This window comes from Jaculus jaculus, chromosome 9 (genome assembly GCF_020740685.1).
Source record: "Jaculus jaculus isolate mJacJac1 chromosome 9, mJacJac1.mat.Y.cur, whole genome shotgun sequence".
Taxonomy (NCBI): Eukaryota; Metazoa; Chordata; class Mammalia; order Rodentia; family Dipodidae; genus Jaculus; species Jaculus jaculus.
The window spans coordinates 83,122,300-83,128,299 of NC_059110.1; positions in this window are offsets into that span (position 1 = coordinate 83,122,300).

Here is a 6,000-nt window from a genome sequence, read left to right on the forward strand (position 1 = left end):
CCGAGACATATAGTAAATTCCAGGTAAGCCTGAGTGAGCTAGAATGAGACTCTACCTTGAAAAATAAAAATACAAATAATAATGAATTTAAAAAAAATAAAAGAGAGACTAACTGAGAGAAGGAGGGGACATGATGGGGGGGGGTGGATTTGTGAATGGGAAAGTGTGGGAGGGGAGGGAATTGTCATGGTTTATTGTGTATAGTTATGGAGGTTGTAAAGAAAAAAGTTTTAAAAAAATTTATTAGCAGGGTGTGCTTGCACATGCCTTTAATCCAGCATTTGGGAGGCCATGAGTTTGAGGCCACCCTGAGACTACATAGTAAATTTCAGGTCAGCCAGGGCTATAGGAAGCAAAAGTTATACTGTTTATAATTTCAACTACTTAAGACTCAAATTTGATTTGACTTCTTCTTCTTTTTTTTTTTTTTCTTTTGAGATAGGGTCTTACTATGGCCCAGGCTGACCTGGAGTTTTAGGATGGCCTCAAACTCATGGTGATCCTCCTACCTCTGCCTCCAGAGTGCTGCGATTAAAGGTGTGTGCCACCACACGTGGCTTGATTGGACTCTTTATCATATAAGGGCATTATATAAATGAAAGCACAGCAATATTTTAGATGTTTTTGCCTTACTTTGGTGGATAAAGTTTACCTAAAAGTTACTGTAGTTTCTAAGAACATTCTAAGAGTAATAAGCAATTAATGTGTTTTAAATTTAGTTGAAATTATAATCTATTGATTATGTAAAGAAATGTGTAGGGGGCTGGAGAGATGGCTTAGTGGTTAAGCGCTCGCCTGTGAAGCCTAAGGACCCCAGTTCGAGGCTCGGTTCCCCAGGTCCCACGTTAGCCAGATGCACAAGGGGGTGCACGCGTCTGGAGTTCGTTTGCAGAGGCTGGAAGCCCTGGCGCGCCCATTCTCTCTCTCTCCCTCTATCTAGCTTTCTCTCTATCTCTGTCGCTCTCAAATAAATAAATAAAATATTAAAAAAATATTAAAAAAAAAGAAATGTGTAGGATAGATATGCTACAATGTCAATAAAGAAAACAATATTAATGGGAAAATTTAACTACTTACTTACCATTGACTGGTGGATTTCCCTGCCATTATACCAGCTCTGCTTTTCTGCTGCTATCAGCTCTTAATGCAGTTCTGCTGACAAAACCATACACTTTGTTATTAAAATGAACCACACAGGAGAGTCAGATAAGAGTGATTACAGCAATAGATACTATGCTTTAATATTACTGATTATAAAATTGTTTTAAGATTTCCCAATTAGGGCTGGAGAAATGGCTTAGCAGTTAAGGCACTTTGCCTGCACAATCTAAGGATCTAAGTTCAATTCCCCAGTACCCACATAAAACCAGATGCACAAAGTGGCATGTGCACCTGGAGTTTGTTTGCAGTGGCTGGAGGCCCTGGTGCAACTATTCTCTCTGGTTGGCTCTCTTCTCTCTCTCTGCTTGCAACTAAATAAATAAATACATTTAAAAAGTTTCCAATTAATAATTTTATCACTCAACATGAATAAACATATCCTTCAACACAAATATTTAATATATATATTCACACTATGGTCACTAACTCATTTATAATAGAAACTTACATTTTAACTAATTAATTAATTACTTTTAAAGTTTATTTCTAGAGAGAAAGAGAGAGACAGAGACAGAATCAGAGAGAGAAAGTATTGGTGCACCAGGGCCTCAGCCACTGCAGTGAAACTCCTGATGCTTGTGCCACTTAGTGGGCATGTGCGACCTTGTGCTTGCCTCACCTTGTGTTCCTGGCTTATGTGGGATCTGGAGTCAAATCTGGGTCTTTAGGCTTTACAGGCAAGTGCCTTAGCTAAGCCATCTCTCCAGTCCTATAATAGAAACTTATAAACAACCTGCTAAGCATTTTATTTATCAAAATTACTGTTAGTTTTTCATCTTGATCTGTTGACTCTCTTTTCCTTATATAAGAAACTGTTCTGGGCTGGAGAGATGGCTTAGAGGTTAAGATGTTTGCCTGCAAAGCAAAAACCCAAGTTCGATTCTCCAGTACTCATGTAAGACAGATACACAAGGTAGTATATGTGTCTGGAGTTTGTTTGCAATGGCTAGAGGCCCTGTCATACCTATTCGTTCTCTTTCTCAAGCAATTAATTGAATAAGTTAATGAAAATTTAAAAAGAAAATATTTTGTCCATTGTGGTAAAAGTTTGTTAGATTTTTTTTTTTTTTTTTTTTTTTTTTGGTTTTTCAAGGTAGGGTCTCACTCTGGTCCAGGCTGACCTGGAATTCACTATGTAGTCTCAGGGTGGCCTTGAACTCATGGCGATCCTCCTACCTCTGCCTCCCGAGTGCTGGGATTAAAGGCGTGCGCCACCATGTTAGATTTTTTTAAAAAGATCCAGAATCAGTAATAAGTTAGATTATTAATTTTTTTTTTGTTTGTTTTCTCTTTTGGAAGTAGGGTCTCACTCTAGTTCAGACTGACCTGGAACTCACTCTATAGTCTTAGGCTGGCCTTGAACTCACAGCAATCCTACTACCTCTACCTCCTGAGTGCTGGGATTAAAGGTGTGTGCCACCATGCTCAGCAGATGAATTATTACCATTCAGATTGCTCACAAAATCAGGACAATTTCATATGAAAGTGTTTACCACTTGAGTGAACTTCAAAAATCTATACAAACCTTAATAAACACAAAATCATAAAAAGATTTGAAAATCAGATTTTTTAAATGTCTTGGTACTTTTGATTTTTTCTCTAGCCCACCCATCACAAGAATTGAAAGTACTATGATATGAATGGTCATATCACCTCCAGTTTCCCTGTAATCCTGGGTATTCATAGTCAAATGATGAGCCACTGTTAGCTTTGTCCCCATGGCCTCCTATCCTACAGGTGACAGTTTAACTGTCACTTTAGGAAATTCTCAACTGAATACAGATTTCTACTCTTACTACTAAATTCAGTACAATTCTTACTACCAAATTCAGTACAAAGTCCCTCATTGTTGTCTGTCCAAGGGTAACTGCTTTCTCTTGCTTGCTTGCTTTCTCTTTCTTTTTTTAGGTATTCTCAGGCTGGCCTTGAAGTCAGAGAGATCCTCCTACCTCTGCTTCACCTGGCTCTTTTATTTACTTTTAAAATATTTTACTTATATGTGACTTGAAGTAAAACTCAGAAGTAGCTGGGTGTGGTGGTACACGCATTTAATCCCAGCACTTGGGAGTCAGAGGTAGGAGGATTGCCATGAGTTCAAGGCCACCCTGAGACTACATAGTGAATTCCAGGTTGGCCTGGACTAGGGCAAGACCTTACCTCAAAACCCACCCCACTCCCCCCAAAAAAAAATCAGTAGCAGAGGCCAGTAAGCTAGAAAGAAGCTATAAGGGACGGAGGAGAGGGGAGAACTTAAGGAGATGTTATTGCACATATGTAAGTAGATGAACAGATTACTGGGGGTGCAATTGCCTAAGTGAGGTCACGGAAAGAGATTGAGTAAAAGAAGGGTGGGGGAGGGTATAATAAATCATGTGGAAATCTACTTTTCTGGATAAAGTCGCACCCAGAAGCCATAGACTGTTAATAGAAAAATTTCAGTTCCAAGGATGGGATACTTTCCAGTGAGTTGTTGTCCAGATGCCCCCAAAATATTACAGACCATTGCCAAGGCTCTTGGTTTCCCACCAGAAGTAGATGGCAAGACCCTATTGCTGAAGACTCCACATACTTGGGCTGCAAGGTCACTGCAAAATCAAGCTGGCATTGAGCTGAAAACCTTTTCTGTGTAGACCAGCTGACAGAAAGCTGGCAAAAGCTGTACTGCATGCAGCTCCATGGCAGAGAGAAGTGATCAGTGGTGAAAACAGTGGACACTGCAAGCCTTAAGTTAGGCCAGCCAGGCCAAATGACTGTATGGGTGCATTAGTGGCATGTCTGTTATGGGGGAAATCAACCGCTGTCTAATTGGACTGGAGATCTGCTCCATGGGAGGGGGGATGCTTGCTTGGTACTGAAAACCTAATCAAAAGCCTATGGTGGGGGAGGTCATGAGCCCTAGGAGTGTAACGCCTGCTCTTGTCTGGCTAAATGTATATATTATGCTCACCAAACTGTTCTGTAAGCACTTTCCCTAATGTTCATACCCATATATTAATGCTGCTCTCACTTATTTTTTATTTTTTATTTTTTATTTTATTTAATTGAGAGCGACAGACACAGAGAGAAAGACAGATAGAGGGGGAGAGAGAGAATGGGCGCGCCAGGGCTTCCAGCCTCTGCAAACAAACTCCAGACGCGTGCACCCCCTTGTGCATCTGGCTAACGTGGGACCTGGGGAAACGAGCCTCGAACCGGGGTCCTTAGGCTTCACAGGCAAGCGCTTAACTGCTATGCCATCTCTCCAGCCCTATTTTTTATTTTTTTAAGTTTGATTTATTTGTTTGCTTGTTTAGTTAGTTAGTTTTGGTTTTTCGAGGTAGGGTCTTGCTCTAACCCATGCTGACCTGGAATTCACTATGTAGTCTCAGGGTGGCCTTGAACTCACGGCAATCCTCCTACCTCTGCCTCCTGAGTGCTGGGATTAAAGGTGTGCGCCACCATGCTTGGCCTATTTCTTTTCATTTTTATTTTTTTAATTAATTAATTAAATTTAATTTTTGTTTTTTTGATGTAGGGTCTCACTCTGGCTCAATCACTACACTTAATGTTCATACTCATATATTAATGCTACTCTCACTTCTGGTTAGAGAAGCTTCTCTTTTCAGATGGCAATGACCACTGGGATGACCCAAAAGGCAACATAGTGCTGAGAAGAAGGGATGGAGGAGAGTCCAGCACTGAAACATTTCTATCACACCCTCCAAGGCTCTGGGCCTATTGTGGAAGAGGTGGCTGAAATAATGTAAGAGCCAAAGGAAGGGCACCACTCCTTACAATGCAATTGTCCAGATGGAAATTGGCCTTGATATCCATGACTTAGCAGTGCCATCAATACCTACACAAAACCTTCATAGTAGGAGAAAAAAATGATGACCTCAAATTAAAAGAGAGACTAGCTGGGCGTGGTGGCACACATCTTTAATCCCACCATTTGGGAGGCAGAGGTAGGAGGAGCGCCATGAGTTTGAGGCCACCCTGAGACTCCATAGTGAATTCCAGGTCAGCCTGTGCTAGAGTGAGACCCAACCTCCAAAAAGAAAAAGAAAAAAGAGGAACCTAATGGAGAGGGGGAGGGGATATGATGGAGAGTGGAGTTGTGAAGGGGAAAGTGAGAGTGGGAAATATTGTGGTTTATTGTCTGTAAGCATAGAAGTTGTCAATAACAAACTTCAAAAAATTGGAAAGCTAAATAAATAAAAATAACATAAATAAAAAACAAAAAGAAAAAGAAAATATTAAAAGATAAATACATACCAAGTGCTTTGTCTTTCCACTGGCTTCAGACATTTTGTGTTCTTCTGATGTAAACTTTTCAGTAGGTTCTGCCAAGAAATGCATGTATGTAGATAAAATAAATTTAATGGGGTTCACTAGAGGAACAGAACCAATAGAATGAATAGTATCAAAAAAGGAATTTGGAGCCGGGCGTAGTGGCGCATGCCTTTAATCCCAGCACTCGGGAGGCAGAGGTAGGAGGATTGCCATGAGTTCAAGGCCACCCTGAGATGACAGAGTTAATTCCAGGTCAGCCTGGACCAGAGTGAGACCCTACCTCGAAAAACCAAAAAAAAAAAAAGGAATGTGGGCTGGAGAGATGGCTTAGCAGTTAAGGTGCTTGCTGACAAAGCCAAAGGACCCAGGTTCAATTCCCCGGTACTCACATATAGCCAGTTGCACAAAGTGGTGTGTGTGTCTGGAGCTCATTTGCAGCAGCTGGAGGCCCTGGCACGCCTATTCTGTCTGTTTCTCTCTTCTCTCTCTCTCTGTTTGGAAACAAAATATTTTTTTAAAACAATCATTTTTATATTTTAGAAAAGTTTAAATTGTCCTTAGTATTCA